This window comes from Aptenodytes forsteri, unplaced genomic scaffold, assembly GCF_000699145.1.
Source record: "Aptenodytes forsteri isolate BGI_AS27 unplaced genomic scaffold, ASM69914v1 Scaffold404, whole genome shotgun sequence".
Taxonomy (NCBI): Eukaryota; Metazoa; Chordata; class Aves; order Sphenisciformes; family Spheniscidae; genus Aptenodytes; species Aptenodytes forsteri.
The window spans coordinates 3,732,426-3,755,300 of NW_008795629.1; the positions used below are offsets into that span (position 1 = coordinate 3,732,426).

The window sequence follows — 22,875 nt, forward strand, 5'->3', positions numbered from 1 at the left end:
TATTTTACTCTGAAGGCACAACTCGCCACACTGAGCAACAACAAGACGTTGCATGTGGGATTTACAGTGCTAAAAACCCAAAAGCTCAGGGAGAGGATCAGCAGCGGCAACCGAGAATCCCGTCCTCTCCTCCACAGAAGGATGTGAAGCCCTGCGGCCTTGCTGCAAGTGGCAAATTAAAACTGCTTACAGCAGGCCAGGGTTCAGTCTTGTTCTTCCACCACTGGTGGCAGATGGTGCGTGCTATTATTAAATCTTGATTTCCAGCTTATAACAGTAATTGTATGAAAACTTCTGCCCTTGGACAACAACTCACTATCTTTATTTTGGGAAAAAGCAGAAGAAGTCTTGCAGTTAAGTAACTTTCCTATTTTAACAATTTAAAAAAAAAAAATCGTAACATACTTCTAATTGGAAACACACACAAAATAGGATATGGCCGTATTAGTTAAAGGTCAATGCACGTTTACCCACCTCTTTCGAAACTGACAGTATTCTCGTGACAGCCATAAAAGCTGCTTTGAATTTTAGTTCCCTAGAAAGTAAATATAAGGAATCCCAAAGCCGTAACCACAAGTGCCACAACTCTTAACACTGATGTCATATTCAGCTTAATGCATGCTGCAGAAGTCAGGATGTTAAAGCTTCAGAATCATCTCATCTATGGTATACGAGAAGAAAACAGTAATTATCCCCCAGCCCATTGCCCCAGGCATGTACCACAATGCCTTCATTTGATGCAGCATTAACAGCAGGATGTGTTTTATTCCCAAGCATTTAGCATGGGGCACTGCGGGGCTGGTGGGACCATTTATGGGGTCTGTTACAGCCAAGTATCTCATGCTACTGTATGTTTTATTTCGGTTTGCAACTGCTCCTTCCAATTCCAACTACCAAACAAATGTTCCTTTTTTTTTTTTTAGGAACCAGTTTACATCCACTTGCGCCAATTTGTTTTTGTATCAATTAGCCAGGGCAAAGGGCCTTTCAGACCCTTTTCTGGTACGTTAGATGTAAGGGGACAGTGTAATTAATAGATGTCAGGCACAGTCCCCCCTGATGCATTGATTTCTTACTACTTAGGAAACACTCGGGGAGAACACAATCACCCCTGGCTGTCAGGGGTCCTCATAAAATCCATAGGCCTGGATTTACAGAAACTGCTAATCATTTTGGATGCTGAGAAGGGGGAAGGGAGTCTGATTTTGTAAAGCAAAGGAAATCTCTCATTAACTGTAATGCCTTAGCATACTTTTAACGGAGCTTACAGGAAAGCAGAGCAGGACAGCCAAAAGACTTCCAGAGCAAGAGGCAACTAGGAAAAACCCTTTCAGTCCCAAGCTGCATCGAGGGAGATGCAAACACTCTCCCTGAGCTGGGAGCATCATCATCTCTGAGGCGCCCAGACCAGGGATTGCTGCAGGGGGACCAGTTTGCTCCCCCACTTGCGCCAATTTGTTTTTGTATCAATTAGCCAGGGCAAAGGGCCTTTCAGACCCTTTTCTGGTACGTTAGATGTAAGGGGACAGTGTAATTAATAGATGTCAGGCACAGTCCCCCCTGATGCATTGATTTCTTACTACTTAGGAAACACTCGGGGAGAACACAATCACCCCTGGCTGTCAGGGGTCCTCATAAAATCCATAGGCCTGGATTTACAGAAACTGCTAATCATTTTGGATGCTGAGAAGGGGGAAGGCGGAGTCTGATTTTGTAAAGCAAAGGAAATCTCTCATTAACTGTAATGCCTTAGCATACTTCAAACGGAGCTTACAGGAAAGCAGAGCAGGACAGCCAAAAGACTTCCAGAGCAAGAGGCAACTAGGAAAAACCCTTTCAGTCCCAAGCTGCATCGAGGGAGATGCAAACACTCTCCCTGAGCTGGGAGCATCATCATCTCTGAGGCGCCCAGACCAGGGATTGCTGCAGGGGGACCAGTTTGCTCCCCAAGCACCCCCACTGTCACACCATATCACAGTCATCACCTTTCCACCACAGACAATTTGGATTTCACCAAGCCATCTATATATAAAGTTGAACGTCCAGTAAAAACAACATTTTATGACTATACACCTTGGTTATTTCCTTTTAAGGTTTAATTCTTCCATCTCTTACATAAAGTCCTCAAAAAAAAAAAAGCTCAAGATATTTGATTATTTTCATCATCCCCTATTTCTGCCCAGGAGCGCACAGCTAACAAACCACGCAAGACCAATATTTGTGCAAAGCTAGTTAAAATATCCTCATTCTGCAAATACTAAACCTCCCAACACACACCACACAAAGAAAAAGCACAGAAAGAAGACAGTCCAAAAGCATGTCAGGCAATCTTGCTGAATATTATGCTTAGCGTTGCACAAACAATTTTTCACTGTGCACAAAGGCTCCAACCCAAAACTGGCTACCTGGAACTGCTCACTCCTACCCACCCCACAAGGCACATGAGACCAATCCTAGTTTTAAAGAAGAATTCCCTTTCTTTGATTTGCCGAGAGATAACAGCACTTTGGCTGGGCAGTGTGTTTTAATACGAGATGATAGAGGGAAGAAAGCTTCTCCAAGAAAGGAGATGTCAGTGCCATGCAGCCAGCACGCTGCAAACCTCATATTTCAAACCAATATAAATGGCAAGTTGTTACATCTCTCTCTTTAGAAGTCAGGAAACACCCCTCTTCAGTGTTTACCTTAAGAAGACTGCCCTATGTAGGCATCTAGACAATCCAGTGACCTGGTCTATCACAGAGATGTAGGGTGGGGAAGAGAAGGAAGTAAAGGCTGGTGTGAAACAATTCCATAAGCACGTGATCCCGCACCACCACCCACCAAAGTACACACCTACTAGCAGCTCAACTTTTGCAGCCTGCAACTGCTGAATACGTTTTTCACTGCAAACCTTTCTGCAATGATAGTCTACCACAGAAGGAAAATCACTAGAGGAGGACACCTAACAGCCAGAACACAACACGCCTTCAGCAAGACCTTTGATTTTCAAAGGCACACAGTGAAGTTGATCTTCACAACAAAGAACAGCCAGTCTGTTGCATAACTAACTTTAGGCTGTGTTAGATAAGTCATGCCTTCTCACAGATCAACTGACCTTAAATAATGTCCCCAGTGTATTCAGAGCCAATAGGTTTCTCTTTTAGAGCTCAACTGACAGGTCTTCTCCTGCCAGCTATTTCTTCAGAAAGGCACACAAAGAAGGTTTCAGGAGAAATCTCATGCTTACTGTTCCAAGAGCAGCTTTTCAGGCCAAAAATGAAGCACAAGATCTCAGCTCCAGAGTCGCATCTCCCTTTGAAGGCTTCTTCAGCACATCATTGCAGCACAGCAAGCGAGAGCCTTTGCAGGATGGAATGGGGATTGAAGCGGATGATAACTGGAAAACCCATTATACCTCAGGAAAGTTTGCTGCAGTTCTGCCACTGAGTCAAGCCAGAAGGAAAACAGCCAGCCACGCCGATGAAGCACTGCTTTGTATTCTGGATAAGGCAAAACAAAGGTCTGGTGATGCGGAGCTCTTGCATGTCGTGCAAGGGTCAGCAGCAAAGGCAAATTCCACCATGGCATTTCCGTTCTGTCGCCCAACCCATTACTAAGAGTGGATACAGCAGGATCTTTCATTGCTTATCCAAAAATGTCATTTAACATAGCTGTGCAGCATCACCCCGCTGCCACATGCCACTTTAGAGGTGGGATATCAGTCCCCACGCAGAGCTGAAGCCGCGGGGCACTGTGCAATGAGCAGATGAGCTCTTTTTACACTATTTCTCCAACCCCCATCCTGGCTGCGAGATGATGCAGGAGCTCTGCAGCAGCCTGAAAGGTGGAAACACTCAGGAAGAGACACAGACAGTGTGAAAGTAAGCAAGTCTCCACACCGCTCCTCGCAGGTCATTTCATTGCCCACGCAGATGCCTCTGCATTCCCCACTGGTGGGAGCGACATTTTTATAAGTGAAATGCTCTGCAAAGCAGGGCCGTATCCCTTTGGAAAATGCAAATACCAAAGCAACTGCCCAGTAAACCTGCAGCAAAGGCAGAAGCATGAAAAGCCTGGCTATTTTCTGACACCGGCTGAGCTGTCATACAGCCTCCACTTGAGCACCAATTTCCCTACTTAAAAATCAGGGCCAAAAGGGCTTCCCTTCTTGCTACGTGCTGCTCCACTCATCCAGCTGCTGCTTGATGAGAGTTTTGATACAAGGGCAGATACAACACACACATCCAGCGACTCCCTGACCTCTTCCGATGGAGCATGTTAGGGCAGGAGCCCTGCCTCACCTCTTGCAGTCAGCCAACCCAGGCTTCACTGATAAGGCTCTGCCCTACAAAAGAGCCACGTTATTTTCTGTGTAAGCCATCATTGCCTCTCGCTATAACTGCATGAACCCACCAGACTTGCAAGGGTTGTTCGTGCCAGAGGAGCTCCACAGCCGCTGAGGAGCATTCTAGTAAACCGAGCCCTGAACAAGAAGCAAAGGGCTTGCAGAGCTGAGTTACTGGAATCTATTCCTCCCGCATTAGTCAGCATATATGAATACATCCTCTTGCTTCATTAAATTTTAATTGGAGTACATGTGAATAGGTTTTGCTGGTTACTTAATCAAAGGGAGTCTAAGTACAAGGTGTCCACATGAAAAGCTAGAAAGCAACATCCTTTCTAGCTTTTCTTTTGGATTTTTAAGCACCCATTGTCGATTTCTTCAGGTCAGTTGACATTTTGGGGCTGCTGCAAAGAACCATGAAAAGCAGCCACAAAGTGCAAATAAAGCACTTTGGAGGGAAACTGGCCACAGATCATTAACCCTGCGTTCCTCGTTATTATCCAGACAAAAATTAAATGCAAAATCCCAGAGCAGCTGTTGCATTAGCTAGCTGATTGGCAGTGCTAAACACAACGATTGCTTTGCTGCTGTGTGTCATGCATGTTTGGGCTGGACTGTCTAGAGTTTCTTTATTTTAAGTGTCCTTAGGTACTCTGAAACCACAGCAGATTTGAACCTATAAAAAAATCCTACTTGTAAACTTTGAGATTTCCTCAGTAATCACCTTCTCTTGTACTGCGACACAGATGCTCATTTGTTCACACATGCTTTCCTTGAGCTTAGAGAAACTTTGCATGTACTTTCTTGCCTGCCTAGAACAGGACAACCATCTCCAGAACTCCTTCCTTACTAAAATCACGAGCTGTATGACCGGATTCTCAACTTCCCTGAAATCCACATAGTTAGTACAGCTTGAATTGACTTACAGCAGTTTACACCGCTGAAAATCTAACAGTAAAGCAACTCCAGTCTGCAAGAGGCACAGCTGGGGATGGGAGCTCGGTGCCTGACTGCGTGAGAAACAAAAAGCAGTTATGTTGTTCTGCACGGCACTGTTTGCTAAGTGAATCAACAAAAAACAACAACAAAAAAAAAAAGGGAAAGAAATTGCAGCAATTTAAAACCACAACAAAGAACTTACTGGACTGCTCCTGCACACTTGCTCAGAAGTGTATATATTCTGTACAGTGATAGGTTCTGGCAGCCTGGGACTCTGACACACTTTCTATGGCAATGTCCTAATATTAGAAAAATTTGGTCATAAGCTAAAAATGTTACAGAAATAGCATAGGATCATAAGTTACCAGCTGAGTCAGAACTCGATCTGCTACTTGACTTTTATACTATTTTACTCTTTTTAAAAAAACCAAGCACATCGCAGTGAGTTTTTCTTAAACAGTTTGCTTCCGCCATCACTTAAGAACAAGAATGAAGCTTTGTAGGGGGGAAGAAAGTCAATCAAAATGGCAAAAATCGATCTGCAAGGAAGCAAAGGACACAGATCCCCTCATACACCACAGCCATGTGTGTAGAAAGCCCTTCACTAAAAACGCAGCCCCTCTGCATGCAAGCTCTGGCGGGCAGGAGGCTGCCCCTTGCTCATGCATGCACGAGGAGTCCTCCATCAGAAGCCCAGGGACGATGATGGGATTGTACCTGGTAGTACAGTGGCATAAACCCCAGGAATCTTAGGTGTGTAATGCAGTCTTCAGCATAAAAGCATTTTATTTGCACTCTGTACTTGTAAATCCTTGGTAAATAATTAACAGACAGCATAAGCATGTAACAGAACTGAGTCGCAGGTGTTAGCAAAGGAAAACTGCTATAAATGGATATGTCACAGTAATAAGCCGCCTGTTCACCTGTTAGGTGCTTCAGAAATTAATTAAACAATTTAGTTTTCATAAATTAACCCCTGACACCCAGAACCTTACTAGAAAGCACAGTGATATTCCTTCTCTGTTATTTATCACCATAACTCTTTCTCCTTTCACAGCTTGGGCAGTCTTTAAAATTAAGAAACCCTGGACCGCCCCAGGCTCCTCTTGCTGTGGAGAGCCCCGGGGCCACACGCGGGCCCGTTCATCCATCCAGCAGAGGGAAGGGGAGATGGGAACGAGGAGGCTGTCCCAGCATCCCGCTGGGAGCTGCCAGACTCGCTGGCTGCAGCAGCGGGAAAGGATTTGCCGGGTTATGAACACATGAATGTGGCAGAGAAGGAGACCCCCTCGTTCCACATCTCTTCAATTTCTCCCTCCTTCCCGCTGCTCCTCGTGTCCTACAGGCTGTTTCTGCAAACACAGCCCAGGAGACTTTTTTTTTCCCCCTACGCGTAGCAGGAAGGCAGAGGAGCAGAAATCCTCCTGCCAGGTGTCACGCTGCAAAGAACCCAGCTCTGCGATCGGAGCTTTCCACGCTCCTTAAAACTCCAGAGACATTCAGCATCACAACATTTCAGCCGCAAACGCGCAGCTGCTTGAAGAGAAACAGAGAAGCCTGCCAAAATGACGAGGAAAGGGGAAAGGATGATTCCACAGAGAAAAGCAGATGACTAAAAAGTTATTCAATCCAAAGCAGTGCACCGAGGAAAGTAAATTGTCAGTGTCTTGCAACTGTTTGCTGCGTGTCCCTCAGAAAACACGCTGATCCCGGCTCGTCTGCACCTCTGCCTGGAAACAAAACCCAAAAAGGCCCTTTTCTGACAACAACTTCAAAATGTTTAAGCTCGTTTCACCATGTTTGTTTTTGTTTTGAATACAGTAATATACAAACAAACTCTTGAGTTCCCCCCCCCAAAGTACAGCTCCCATAAGCTTAAAAGTAAATGGGAGTGTTTTGCTTCCTGGGGTATGTAACTGGAACATTTTTCTAGCACCTAATAAAACATTGTTTGGTTGATACTAACCATTAAAATATGTGTTTCAAGTCATGTAATGTTCCCTGTGAAATTTGCCTTTTTGCTCCATGAAATAAAGGGCACTGAAAGGAATCCTGCAGCCATAAGGATCTCACTTATTTCATGGAAGTATCATTTTAAAAGCCTCACAACATGATCAAAGCACTGTCGAGAACAGATGTTCCAGGCTTTACAAATTCCAGCATAAGTATTTTTATGACGTTTATCACTGCTAAATTCTTTCAGCCAATTTTTTTCCCTGCAAGAAGCATGGAGACACTTTCCTCCTTGAAGAAGACGTGTTCACGCACGGCCTCAGCTCCAGCCGCTGACCCTCTCCTCCCATCATCCCTCCCTGTCCATCGTGAACGAGAGCCATGCGGTTTCCCCAGCGGCTAAGGTGGCAGTCAGCCTCGAGCAGCACTAGTCCTGCAGAGCTGGGCATGGTGCTCCCTGCTTCACAAGGGGAATTCAACGTAGGACCTGTGCCACTGTAGTGCAGACTCTGGCTCTTGGCTGACTGTTCATACAGACCCTCTCCCAGAAACCTCATTGCTCCACTACCTTGACAACAGACTACAGCCTCCAAAGCCCTCCATAAGGTTTCTTCTCCTTCATCAAGGCACACACCATCACCATCCCTCAGGATCACACCAGACCACCACTGCCATGACAAGCCCTGAGCAACCTCACCCATCCTTGAAGCTAACCCTGCTTTGACCCAGGGGCTGCACAAGAGAGCTGCAAGGTCCTTCCCACCTAAACTGTTGGAGAACTATAGATCTTAGGTAGGAGCCACATAGAAATGCCCTCAATCACGTCAACACCCCAAGAAAGCACCTTCCCTCGTGCCCCAGCTCCTCCTATGGATGTGGGAACCCTCTGTGCACAGCACCTAGAAGGGTGCTTCTCTGGCCACAGCAGAAGACACCCACCACTACCTAGCTACAAGGCTAGACGCAAGCAGGAGATGCTCAGGTAACTAACGTGTTGGATGCTACTAAAGCCGGACGAGCAGAGCCAGAAGGAGTGATAGCGGGGACCTGCAGGACTGTGCAGGAACCTGCTTGTTCTTGGGAGAGCAGCAACAAGTCCCCATTCCTGGAGGTGACCACGGAGGCAGAGAGCACATATTTCAACTGCAATTCAAATCACAGCCAAATTTCCACTGAGAGCAAAGGTCTTGGGAAGTTTAGCTCTCCACAGTCGGTTTCTGTGTATTCCATCTTCCCAGGAACATCACCAAGCTCTCTAGTTGACAGAAAGTGCAAACACCGTGCAGTACTAGGCAGTTTCATGAGAGTGAGCTGTGTACCAACACAACACTCACGACTACCTAAGAATCTGAAACACACAGTTTATCTCTGGAGAATAACATGGGTTTTCGTACCCAAAAAAAAAACGGGATCTGAAACAACCAGCTCCTTTCAAATTTCATACATTCACAGAAGAGGGTGTTTGTGAAGAGGACCCCACAAGCACATCACTTCTCTAATATGTGCCCAGTTTAGTTTCACCTGCTTCCATGCACTCCCTTCCCAATTCCTACAACCTGCTTGCACATCCTGTTTCACTATGAACATGAGCTTCTGCCCTGGGGCAGCGCTGCCTTCACTTCTCCTCATGGGGTGAGCTTAGATAACAGTCAAACTGGGAGGGAAAAAAACCAAACAAGTTTAGCCCTCTTGCTCATCCAGGCTGCGAGCCCGATCAAGGCATTGCGAAGGCCGTGGCAGCTCTTCACCATGGGCGTTGGGCACCACCGAAATGGCAAACAGGGACAGGTCCACCATTAGTCATCCATCGAGAAGATGGGAGAGCGACCTCTGGAAAAGCAGCACAAGGTAAAGGACATCCTCCCAGAACAAGGGAGGATGAGGAAAACACACAGGAAAAAGATCCCAAGGTTCAGTGATAGGGAGGAGAACAGGGATGCTGGAGGTGAACAGAGGTCTGAGGAACAACAAGGACAACAGACGATGACAATCTGAAGAAGTCAAGCAGAAGCTGAAGGGTGTGGAGGAGCCAACTCCCGCAAAGAGGGTTCCGAAAACACCCTCCACCCACAAAGGAATCATACAGAAAAGGGGGCACATTTCACTCGAATAAATATGACATGTTGCATGTCCCTGTCAGCTGCCACCTCAGAGGACTGCAAAAGATTCAGGTCTGCATTTACCCATGAGCAATCACAGCAATGGTCTTCCTCTTGCCAAATGCTTGTGCTTTTCTTGATGGACATCTTTTGAGGACTTCTTGTGTTGTTTAAAACTCACTTCTTTATTTATGAGGTACAATTCTATATTTTACATGCACATAGAAAATTTGCCCCCAAAATGCCTTTTGTCGAAAATTAAAATACACACATGAAATCTTGCCGTGCTGTCAACAGGGATTTTCTGCGTGTATGTGCACACGTGCGTGTATGTGCACAAGCAGGTGCATGCGCACAAACACATGCACATTCGTACCTCCGCTACAGATCTTCTGGAAAAGGACTGTTCCCCTACGTGTCCTCAAAGGGAGAACAGAAACAGGGGGAGCGTGCAGTGCTGTCACACAGCCACACTGTACTCCGCCGCTCCAACCTCAAAGACAACCAGCACCAACAGCAAAGTCCCATCTTCCCACAGGTCCTCTCCGCTCTCTCCCCCCGTCTGCAGGCACCGTCGGGGCGCAAGGCTGGGCCACCCCTGTCTTTGCACTGCTCTGATGACAGTGCCATTGGTTACAGAGGGGGAGGATGGTGTCTTCAGAGCCTGGGACGTGGTGAGGGGATTTTAAAAGGGGTGCTCGAGACAGCATCAGGATTTACTGATACTGTTCTGCTGAGTTATTAACATCGCAACCCTGCTCCAGACCTGGGTTTGTTTCGTTATCTCGTCTTCCCACCCCAAGCGAATTTGCTGGGCAATTTTAAGAAACAGAGAAAAAGGCTGTGACCAATTTTCAGGCCTTCTGATTTAGCCATTAAAAAAAGAAAAAAATCCTACGATGTTTCCCTTTTGTTTTTCTAAATAAAAATAATATATAGCCCTAACTTGATAATAAATATGCTCAAAAGCTGTCCTTAAGTAAAAGCTTTTGATAACAAATTGCCTGTGCTAACTGCTATTTTACTGTTGAATTTTTTATTGTTGCTTAAGCACTGCAATTATGCTAATGAGCCTGAGAGGATGGTACACTAAAGCATTGAATGTGACAGATATAATACTCAATAAAATGTTAATCTTACCTGAAAATTGGAATCAAACAGCCTTATTAGTATTTATGGAAATGGCATCCCCAACATGTTTCTTAAGAGGAATATATATATGCAATAGATACTTCCAAATATACCCTGCTATTTCTCATGCCTCCATATGATTTAATTCAAGGTGGCTATTACCTCTGCTGCTAATTGCCAGTCCCTCTTGGAATAAGAAAAAAGAGTGTCAGTGTCTGGGCCACGCAAAACTCCCACGTACTGCAGGGCTCTTCCCCTTGGCACCTTGAGGATGGCAGCTATCCGCGGGGACTGGGACACCTCTCCCCAACTCATGGCAAGGACGCTGGGCTTGGGAGGGTGCAGCAGCACACAGCAAAGGCACTGCTCTGCCACACTCGGTCATCTATTTTCCCCCAATATCTCTAGTTTTGTGTGCAAGGCAGGTAAATCCAGCAAGGGGTTAAGTTATTTACAGGTGCTGGAGAAACAGCTTTTGGATTTTAAGATGGGACTAAACACTAATTTATTTGTTTATTTTGTTTTTAAACTTTTCAGCCTATGCTGACAAGGAACCAGGCCCATCTGTTTCACTGCAAGTTACGGCGTTGCAGAGTTGGACCCAGAGCCACCGGGCTGTTGCAGGGGATTTGTCACTGAGGTGCCACATGACTCTCCACAAGTCGCATTGCATTTTGCACCGTTATTTCACCACCCAGTCCAAGACTGATTTCTCAATTGATGGCATAATTTTTTCAGGGAACAAGCTGCCTTTCACCACATGTAGCTTTTTTTTTTTTTTTTGGCCAAACCTATGGGTCTCAGACCCAACCTTGGGGCTCCGCTGCCGTGCGCTTTCCTGTGGGTAAAGCAAGAGGTCTTCAACACCTTCACTTTCTCATCTATGAAAGAAGGAAAAAATAACCTCAGAAGAGCCACATGCTTCTGACAAACTATATTTACATCCATGACCAAGCTCTGTAGAGAGACCATTTCTACACAGCAGACTGATGTGGTTTTCAAACACTGCAGGTTAATGCTTAAATAGCAGCTGCTGGCTCCCAGCTTCACTCATGCTGCTCTCACCCACAGAAGTCAATTCTGCTGACAAGACCACAGAAACATCGATAATCACCATTATACTTTCTGACAGACAAGCAAGATTCTTGCTGCTGGACGCTGCAAGCCTCCTCGGTGGCAAACGTTAGGTGGGAGACGTCTAGGAACTGTTTCGATTAATAGTCACAGCAGGAAAAACCCCACCAGCTGTGCACCAAAACCTGCGATTCCCAAAGCGCACAAAGATCACAATGAGCAACCCACAAGGCGCTACTCACAACACACCAGGGACTTTCTGGAGCAACGCTTGCAATGCACACCAGCTTGCACTCGGACTGAAAGGATGGAGTGAAAGGATGGAAACAGGATTGTTTTGCAGGACACAGAGCTTAGAGCAGCTCCACAAAAACCTCATTTGCAGGTGTAAGCAAGGAGCACAGCATTAGAAAAAAAGGAATTTGCAGTTGCAAAATCAAAGAAAACTACATAGTCGACTGAGCTTGCACCTCGGAGAGCTGGGAGACGCACCTCAGGGTTCCTCTGCCCCAAGTTAGCCCCAGCATGAGACACCAGACGCCAAATTTTCAGGCACAGCCAGCAAGTTAACCAGGCACATAGCTACAATGTGCTGCAGGACTGTAAGGCAACCACTCCCATAGAGGTGGCAGGACTCATCTCTGCCATGTTAAGTGAGTCTTGTCATTATTTTCAACCCTGCAGGGAAATCTAAATTGAACTCTGGCATATTGTTTTCTTTTGCTAAGCAGCAACGCTTGAATGTTAACTCCGGTCCTGACAGTCATATTTATGGAGTATTCTTTGCAAATAATCTTACCCTGACCAGTCCAAAAGGTCAGAATAAAAAAAAAAAAAACAACAACAACAACAAAAAAGCAGAAGGCTGTAAAACCATCACTGCCATTGGCACAACCCCTCAACTTATTAACTGTCCTTGCAACAAGGTGAACTGCAAGGTCTTAGATTTATTTGATTGATTGAGATCAAAAGATCAGGGGGCACACAGTAAATTGTATCTTTCTATGAACGCATTTTGCTTTCAAGATTTGAGCAGATAGTTGCAGGAATTGAAAAGCTCAAGAGGAAAAAAAAAGAAAAAGAAAAAAACATGTACAAAGGTGACTTCAGAAAGGCATCCCCTTATTTCTCTCTTGACATCATCTGCATTTCTTAGAGCTATTTGAAAGTTTCTTCCATGTTTCTATACCCCTGGGACACAACAGCTTATCTCTGCTAAGCAGAAGATGATAACGAACAGTAAGACACTAGTATAACTCCAGGGGAGACACCAGTATTTGCTGACATTCAGGACGAAAGGTAAATATTAGAGAAACCAAATGAATCCCAAAGTCCAACAGGAGGTTGAAGAATTTCCCATTGAATTTCAGGAGTCCTAAGACACAGGACAGGTATCTCACTATCCTTAATCGGACCAAGGAAGATGAGGCACCCGAAGCCCGTTCCTCTCATGATGATGACTCAGAGGCTGCCTGAGCCCAGGCTAGGTTTGTCATTTGCAGCTCCCCAAGGGAGAAGCAAGGGAATTAAATGAGCAGCCATCTTCAGGACATAATTTCAAGACCCAGCTGGTGAGATAGCATTTTTAAACACATAAAAAGCCTGCTGCGTTCGTTGTCAAGACAGGACAATGAGACACAACGGAGAAGAGGAACAGAAGAACAAGAAAAGAAAAATGAAACTTTCCACCATCTCATCAGCCCCTGGAAACAAAGAGGAAAAGTAATCATTTGGTTCCTGTCTATGTGTTCCACATGATACTCGTATTTTGCTCAGTATACCTGTATCTGTGGCATTGTGTTCTTATGTCACAATACAATAGATGAGATTACCCACCTGAGAGTAAGAGTAAAGCCCTTACATGGATCACAGAAGAGACCCAAACTCCCAGGAACTTGCTACAAAGGAAACAGAACTGATACAACCTCCTGTTTTTATCACAAGTTTACATTACATGCCAAGGACTGAACTCCTTTTCCATGAGCTTACACTTCCCTCTAGAAGAACATCACCATTCAGGTAGCAAAAACACTGACCACCTGAGTTAACTGCTGTTGCATCAAAGCTCATCATCAAATCAGGCAGCTCCTTCTGCACAGATACACTGAGCTTTGCCTTTTACTTTATCAGTTTTGAATAAGGTTAAGATAAGGATTTCACATTCCCCAATTTCTAACCATCAACAGGTTAGGAGGACTCTCCAGAAGTCATCTAGTCCACTTTTCCACCACATGGAAGGATCAGTTCTCCTAAAAGCACATCTGATGGAGCTTTGCTAGCTTGCTCTTAAACCTAATGACTGAAACTTCCTAAGCTCCTTGGGCAATCTACCCCAGCACCCACCTACTCTTAATGCAGGAGATCATTTACTAATGTCTCATCTAAACTTCTCTTGCTGCAACTTAAGCTCGTAATTTGTTTTATTTACAGTGGACAGATTTACAGTTTATTCCCTCTCTCTACAACAAGTTCACCATTTCCAAAATTTACAAGCTGAGGCACCAGTGTGGCTTGCCCTCTCTCTGCCATTCTGCTTCTGCTCAAAGCACGTTCTTAATCTTGTGCCTCTGCATGTGTATTTCTTTTCTTACCCCAAGAGAACAGGCAGCTAGGATATCACAAGGCTGTTTCAAGAGAAGACGCTCACATCCAAAGGCTGATGCATTCAGGCACACCCAGTTATAAAGTATTCTGAAACAAGAAAAGATTTGTCTTTAGGGTGGTAGGCAGAGGGTCCAGTAGTAAGGAAAAACCAACAACTCTGAAGTGCAATTTCTTCCACCCCATTACTTAACATTCAAACAGATCTTCAAAAGCAACATCAATGACTGCAGATACATCGTGTGCCGCCACTCAAACTTGGCCACATTTTCTCTGACAACCACCATAAGGGTTTGATAAATCTGTGTTCTAGGAAACAAAGTGCTCACTGTCTTTTCAGAAAGTTCTGCCAAGCTATAAGCAATACCCAGCGCACATCAAAATCAGATGGCTACGACTCCAAAGCTTTATTAACTGTGACAGAGGACAAATCTTTATGTTGCCACCGGTGATGTTATTTACAGTGTCACTGAAGCCAACAAGGGCAAGACATCTAGCCTACTCTGAGATTTGAGTGTGTGTAATTATGGGATAGACCCAGAGGAGAAAAGTCAGGTCTGATAAAAGATCAAGTAACTTATATGTTCACAACATAGTCCTTACCTCCCAAACTTCAGGATGTTCTATCTAGCAAAAAATAATCTTCCTCCTGAACCCAAGGGTTTGGTGACAACGAGGAAACAATAAAGAAGAGATTTACATGAGCAGTGTTTGGAAACACAGGGGAGAGCTCTGAATAACAAAAACATCCCAAATTTCATGAGAGAGAGCAAGCAACAAAGGAGAGCAGCAATAATACATTTGCCATCCTACTTTTGGAGTCTCTCAGAAAAACAGAGCTAGACGGTAGCAGACAATTTGCCACAACAGCATCTTTCACCTTTTGCACCCCATCTCGTCTAAATTCCTGTCTACCCTTAACAGGGGCTGCTGCTAGCCCCAAAGGATCAAGTGGCTTTGTAACAAATATGCCTTTTCCAAGGGCTGAAGCCAAGAAACACTCAATTTGCCATCTGCTGTGAAAACAAGATGCCTGTTGCACATCTAAAAATGTGCCAATGCAACAATTCAGTGTCTTCCCTCTTGCATGTACCATCCATCTGACTATCCCTTTTGCTACTGCACTTTGTCTATCTCCCAGTTTCCACTTGGGATTTTTTTTTTTCATTGCAATCCTTCTCAGCTGCCCTGGGCTTTTGCTTTCCTTGATCATTTCCACTCTTACCAATGCAAACGCTTACAGCCAGCACAACTGCTGTCAGCACAGGAAGGTGACACACTCCTATTTAGCACAGATTTGATAACAGAAGTGCCGTTTCCAAGGCTAAAGAGGAATACCTGCACCAATAATGTCCCTACAGCAGCATACAGTAGCTGAGGAGACTGAGCAATAAATGCCTTTCACTGAAGATGAAGAACTCAAAAGTAATCTCAAAATGTATGATGGCCAACTAACAGAAGAGTTTAAATACATGCCTATCTTGAAGGGTGCAAGTAGCTCCAAGGACTTCAACAAGATCATCTGCAGCATCAGACACGTTGCCTCCCTCAAAATACTAGTGAGATAAGGATGTTTAGCAAGGGACAGAGATACAAGGAGTGCTTCCACCAATAAAATACACCCATTTCTATGGTTGAATTACAACAGCTGTTGAAAACCATGAAGTAGCATTGAATGGCAGCCCAGGACAGGGAGCCAAGAAGACTACCACATGCAATTGAAACTGCCAAGGGATTAAGTTAGGTCAAATGTAATTACATGAACTGGAACCTGGCCAGGGTACTGGCTGGTTTAAGAAAATTAAAAGAGGTGTTCAAAAGTTTCAGAGATGGAGTCCTCCTCCTGTTAATTATTTGGTGAGTCAGTCACTGAAGTCTCGGTACTCTGGGAGGCTGTCTGAAAAAGGGGAAAAAATGAGGCATAAACTTGAAAGGCATTAGAAGCGATTAGCAGAAGCCTTTGTTCTCCATGGCAATCCTTGCTGCACTAGTGCGTGAAAGCCTTTCATGTTCATACTGAAAAGTGGCCTTAGTTCCTTTGATACTTCTGGGAGGAAGCGTTTAAATTTACAAATATCCCGCTGTCAGAAGTTACAGACAACAGTCAAGGAACTTCTGCGTACCCCAGCCAGGTCGTACCTAGCTCTAAACCCAGCTCTCAGGCAGGCAGTGCTCCTGCTGAAGGGAGGAATGCAAACAGGGACACATAGAAACTCATTGAGACCTGGAGCAACTTGCTAGTGGTGTATGAAAGCCAGGTCACGTGGAAAATGAGGTTGCAACCATGTAGGACAGTGGCCTCCTCACCTTCATTCAGTTTTTGGAAGATAGGGAGCATGCCAGGCAGGCAATGGTAAGGAGACCAGAAAGGATGCTTCGTGGTCTGGCAGCTGAGTGTCACTTTGAAAGATTAGATCCTGTTTATGCCTCTGCCATAAACCTCCTGAACGACAAGAGGAAAGTAACATATATCAAATTTTTCCCAGATATTTATTGCTGTGCCTTTTCTGGCTAACTAAAGACACAGAAAGACCACGTCCAGAAGAGACAAGAAATAGCAATCATGGACCGAGATTCTCTGTTCAATCTCTAATTGAGACTTGTACTATAACCATGTACAGCGCTACAAAACATGAAGTGTTCTGAAAAAACAGGCCTTGTAAGTCTCAGTTTTGGCACCTGAAAATAGTAGATGCCTCTGCTACCTCTGCATCTGAAAATCATCATTAGAGATACACTCATTACTGTCTTTGAAGCAGTTGGATGTGACAGTAAAAGCAGTACAGAACTGGAGATTAACCTTTTTGGGTAGCTTATTCAGTGAAATGTTCACAAGATGCACATTAAATAAACCAATTTTTTAACTGATGTGAAAAAAACAGTAAGATTAAATAACTATCTTCTCAACAAGTGCTGTACACCAGGCATGTTGAGTGACATGGTTTCCTCTCCAAGTGACAGCAGGTGAACACACAACCAAAGGCTCTGCCATATTGATTTCGTGCACTGGTTTTTTTTTTCCCTTTTCAGAAAACAAGCCAGAAGAAGGCAGACATTTCACAGCACAGATCGGTGCAATTTGTGCTAATGGCCTAAGCGTAGATGCAAGCAGCAGCTCACTTCTCTTCATGTGGAATAATCAACAGGGACAAGTTCTGGTGGGACAACTGCTACCACAGCACACCTTGCCCCAGCCCAGCAACACCTCCTCCAACACACAGCTTCATAACGAGCAGGGCAAGAGCTAAGAGCACAGGAGAAAGTCTGTGCTGTCTTGCAATGGTGTGCAAAAACCAGGGGCAAGCAACTGTGGAAAAAGGTTGCCGTCTCTGCTGACCATGTGCAAGCTGTCGCTCTTCCAAAATGTAGTCAAATGCTCTTCCAGATAGCAAAACCACAAATGCCCTAAATCCTTCATCCCTGGCACTCCTCTGACAAGGCAAGTCACTTCTTTGGCATCCTCAGGCACCACAGAGACAGCAAGGACACAGATTTCTTTTATAAATAGGAGCAAAACAGTACTGCAGTTCTTCCCATTCTTCCCAAACACCTTCCAACCAGCCTCCTCTGAAGCAGCTCCACTGCTTTAGCTAGAAAGACCTGCAAAAAGAGGTTTTGACAGAAGCGTAGAATCATAGAATAGTTTGGGTTGGAAGGGACCTTTAAAGGTCATCTAGTCCAACCCCCCTGCATCACCACATTGTCTGGCATCAAGGGCCTGAGGAATCTTTCAGAATTTTACTTGGTAGCTTCAGCCTTTCCCGGTTATCTTAGAATCAGAATAGTTTGGGTTGGAAGGGACCTTTAAAGGTCATCTAGTCCAACCCCCCTGCTGTGGGCAGGGACATCTCTTTCACAACAGGCCTAAAAATACCCGTCCTCAAGCTGTGCTCAGACGAGATCTTTGACAGCCTGTTACAAATATCTAATCCACAACTGCCTAATAATTTGATATTTCAGGCTGAAGATCATCTTCTATGCATGGGCAGTAGCTTCTCTCTTCATATCTCCATGCATGCTGTTAATCACTCTGTGCAGGATAGTTATAAGTCCAGGATTCACACACCTCACTTTGTCCATCTCAGACTTAGGTCTCCAGTCTCATCCAGGTCTACAGTCCCACAGGAGCCAACAGCACTCATTGACCCTGGGAACCATCCCAGCAGAGACCTAGCATGGGAAACCAGAGCCAAACTGGTACAAGTCAGAGAAGATTGTAAGCAGCAGTATTATAATGCTTTTTGAGTTTAAAATATTCAGCAAGGTCAACACGGAGAATGTGGTTATCCCCAGGTCTGTATAGGCCCCAGGCTATACGCACCTACAGCACCATCAAAGGCAGCCACCTCTCTCTCACTGGGTCTCTGCAGCAGAGCCACCAGCAGCTCCTGGCCCTAAGCACCCTAATTAGTAGAAGGTGGAGAGGACACTTAGCGATGATGTCATTGCCCTGAACAGCAGCATGCCTCATCCCTTCTCCTCAAGTCAGGATGAAAAGCCGTGCAAGTGCATCGCCGTTGCAAGGAGCACTCACCCCACTCCGACGCACGCCATCGCCAGAGCCACACACGGGCACCGTTGCCCATAAGGGGAAAGCACAGGACTGATGCTACGCAGACCACAAAGAATATATTTTTCAGCACGACCGCACACACCAGGCCAACCCACACAGCAGAGGCTGGGGAGGGCAGGGCAGCCTGAAGGGTTTCATGCCAAGGAGGGACCTGCTGCCGAGCAGACAAGGTGGCTGAGGTGGCCAGAGCGTGCAGGGGGAGGCCTCCCTGCGGCGGCAGCGGTGATTAGCCAATACTGATAATGGTCTCTAGTATCTGAAACAAAGCACAAGGAAATGGCATGGAAAGGACTAATGCCAAGTGGTAATAAAGACGGAGTCAGGGCTGTTGCTCAAATAAGAATTTTTTTTTTGCCTAGGTTACTTGTTGTTAAAAAAAAAAGTTTCCGCATGCAGGGACATCCTGTTCACTGTATTAAATTAAAGGGATGATTCAAGAAGGAACAGCTTTCAGTAGGCATGGGGGGAAATCAATTTCAGGTTGCTACGGACAACTGGGCTGTCTCCTGTAAAACTAAATCGGATTCAGCTCTATGAACCTGAACGCTAAACATTCCCTGAAATACAAACACACACACTCTCTAAATAAATAAATACAATAAAATACACTCTTCTGTCATCTCCTGGCTTTTTTTTTGCTGAACTAAGGACATGCTCAAACCTGCTAATTACTGCAAAATACAGGACTGGAGTTTTGGCTCAGCAGTGGCTTTCTGACTGCCAGTTCAACACTGACTGCTGCCTTACAGGGGAAAAAATATTTAATGGCAGGGTGGCATTTGGCAAAACGAACCAGAGCAGCCCCAGATTTGCCTCGCTCTGGGCCCTTTCGCGTGCTCTGGGCTTGCAGCAGGATCTAAAACAATGTTCTGCTGATCCAGGCTCCTGCAGAGCTCAGCTAGCAAGGGCCGGAGAAAGCTCAGCCTGGGGCTTTCAGGCATGTCCTAGCTCATACTGGATGGAGGCAGTTTAACCTGCCGGTGGTCCGTGAATAGCCTGAATAGAAACAACATCCTCGACCTGAGCAGCTGACCTGTGGTCACAGCAGCCGGGTAGGAATCTCGCAAGGAGGGACCACTGGGGACAACACGGTGGCCATGGTCCGACGGCTGTCCTCTCCCCATACCCTGCACCGGAATTATTTCAAACAGGTTTTAAGCACCATCCCCACTCCCTGCAGCAAGTAAAGATGTGCATGCACAGGGCTGCATCACCTCCATGCCTGTGGGACATTCTCCTCCAGCACACCCTCCATCAGCAGCCCTGAGCAACGCACTGAGACCCCCTCTGCAAACCACAGATTCCCCCAGTCCTCACACCCCCCTGAGCGAGGAGGGCAGGGAGTGATGGCAGCCCTGGGAGCCTCACCACCCCTCTGTGCCAGGCACGTTAATCCCCACGGTCCTCAGGAGCCATGGGGAACTGGGAGCTTGGGAGAGACGTGTAAGAAAGCAGAGGCACTATTTGGTAAAGATCAGAGCTACCGGTCAGGAGCTGCATCAGGCTTCTTGTGGGTTGGAAGGAAGAAAACGAAATCAAGGTGGGGGGGAGCTGATGCCCCATGAAATAAGGGAATCGGGCAAGGGACGACTGTGCTCCATGTGTGCAAGCATCCGCTGCGGCACGGCCTCTGGCAAGATGCCATGCTGGAGCCGCATGGCTAGTTATGTTCCTGTAGTCACACTGAGCTCAGCGCCAGCCATGCAGCATCCTTCTGCATCACAGACGGACCCAGGGGACGGACATCAGGCCATCATGGCAGCCCGCTGAGAAAACAAAGGGTAACAGCTGGACACCGAACTCCAAACCCCTGGTCAGAGAGGATGGAGCAGAGGAGATGAGGCATCTGATTTTGTACCCTTCTCCAACAGCTGTTAAGCGACTGAATAAATCCATCTAGATCAACCTCTCCATCAAGACAACAGGAAACATTCCCATCCCACGATACTGTAAGTCTTACTTTTATGCAGTAGTTGATGTTTTTCCAATGAAATATACCATTAAAATATAAGATTTTTTTAGCAAAATCAATGATGTGTGCAGAGACAGTCCCTCATGGCTTTTAAAAAAAAAAAATCTATGAATAATTATAAAACTGATAGCAATAGAGAACATTGTGCAATTATTACAGTTGTTTTACAGGATTCTCTAATAATGATGGCCCCTACTTCTGGTAAGACACCTTAAGGCAGTACCACAAAAAATATAAATAAAGAAAAAGCAACAGAAGCTCAGCATTCCCCTGCACTTAGAGGGTGCAAACATGTTGCCTGCTTTGTGTTCACTGAATTATTTTTTTTTTTCCCAGCAATACGATAACATTCTGGAAACAAAAACACCACAACATTTACAGAAATATTTACCAGTCGCCTGTCTCTTTCTCCTTCTCCACCAGTTCCAGAGTTTTGTTGCATTAGAAAAGCAGCTGGGGGAGATTTACTTCCATTTAAACCTAGCAGAAATGGAAGAAAGAGAGAGAGGCTGTGACCTCTCAGCACCCACAAAATGCATGATGGTCCTTAACCATGCACCCAGGTCAGGCATCTGCAGCATCTGAAAACCTTCTGCAAGCAATACACCCACTGGAGACACAGGAGTGGAGTCACAGAATCATAGAATCATTAAGGTTAGAAAAGACCTCTAAGATCATCGAGTCCAACCATCAACCCAACACCACCATGCCCACTAAACCATGTCCCCAAGCGCCTCATCTACGCATCTTTTAAATACCTCCAGGGATGGGGACTCAACCACTTCCCTGGGCAGCCTCTTCCAATGTTTAACCACTCTTTCAGTAAAGAAATTTTTCCTCACGTCCAATCTAAACCTCCCCTGGCGCAACTTGAGGCCGTTTCCTCTTGTCCTATCACTTGTTACTTGGGAGAAGAGACCAACACCCACCTCGCTACAACCTCCTTTCAGGTAGTTGTAGAGAGCGATGAGGTCTCCCCTCAGCCTCCTTTTCTCCAGGCTAAACAACCCCAGTTCCCTCAGCCGCTCTTCATAAGACTGACACCCATTTTCCCCACCAGGCTCACTAGCTTCCCACAATGTGCAGCCACATCTGACCCGCAGCTCTCCAAAGCTCTCCGAGCCCACTGTCCAACTTGTCAGTGAGCTCTGGCTAACATGCAAGGAGCACCATTAAGTCCCAGGTATTGCAAAGCACTCAAGAATGCGCTTATGTGAAATGGTGCCAAAAAACAATACCTGTCAGTTCTACCCCAAATGTTTTGCCTTGCACCCATAGCTATCCATTTGCAAGAGCCTAAGGTCCACTCAGAGAAAAAAATGGAGTCTCTTTACTCCACCTGGCTTTAAACCACCTCCGGATGCACGTGGGGATGGATGAGGAAAGAGTAACAAGAATACCCAACAGATGTTTTCATTAGCATAAATTTGCCATTCATTCCTCTTTCTTCTACCATCAAACTCCTCTATTATCCTCGCTGGATAATTTACAGTGCTTGTTGCAAAGTACAGTCACTGAGAACAGAGACAGCATACACTTGGTAATGTAGAAGTTCAAAGAGCTGAGCCATGCATGACCTGCAAGCAGATTGTTGCTATTTCCTTGCACGTATAAAAGGGCTTTGCCTTCATGCAATGCTGGAACTCGTCATCATGAAACACCCTCCTATTACAACATGGCCCAGCAGAGCTACTATTTCGGGTCCTAATAACGTGCTTGGTTTTACAGGAAAGCAAGAAGGCAAGTAACATCGAACAACCCAGCTGTCAAGTAGAGAAACAGATGGGATCCTCACAAAGCTACACAGATTGCCTTAGCCAAGCACTGTCACAGCCCATCCTCAAGATGGGAAAGCACGGTGCAGGAGCTAGATGAAAGGAGCTTGTGAAATTAAGTAGCATCATCACCTCCACAAGGCCTGCGAAGCAACAATAGAGAATTGCTTTCCAGGCACTCTGATCCCAAGGCAATAAAACATGACTCAAAGTTGTTAGGCTGTTTTCTCCCCTACTAGAAATGCCTTTTGGCCGAGTGACAATTGCCCAATTCTCCCACCTGCTTCGCCCACAGAGAGCATCCACGAAAAGATGCACCAGAAGCACAGGTCATGTCCATGGTCTTGGAACAGCTCTCCCTTCAGAAGTGAAGCACAAACAAGGCTGGCTGGAGGTGTCCCTGCTAGCGTGGCCCCAGGTGCTGGCAGGCA

At 45.7% G+C, this 22,875-nt stretch overlaps 1 protein-coding gene across 1 annotated transcript in view; it reads right to left on the reverse strand.

Moving 5' to 3' along the window:
• LPP (LIM domain containing preferred translocation partner in lipoma) overlaps nt 1–22,875 on the reverse strand; it is a 350,330-nt gene that overhangs the window by 267,205 nt on the left and 60,250 nt on the right. Inside the window, exon 5 of the mRNA XM_019472866.1 lies at nt 14,115–14,214. The gene's annotated coding sequence lies outside the window, so the exon portion shown is untranslated. The remainder of the gene's footprint in view (nt 1–14,114; nt 14,215–22,875) is intronic.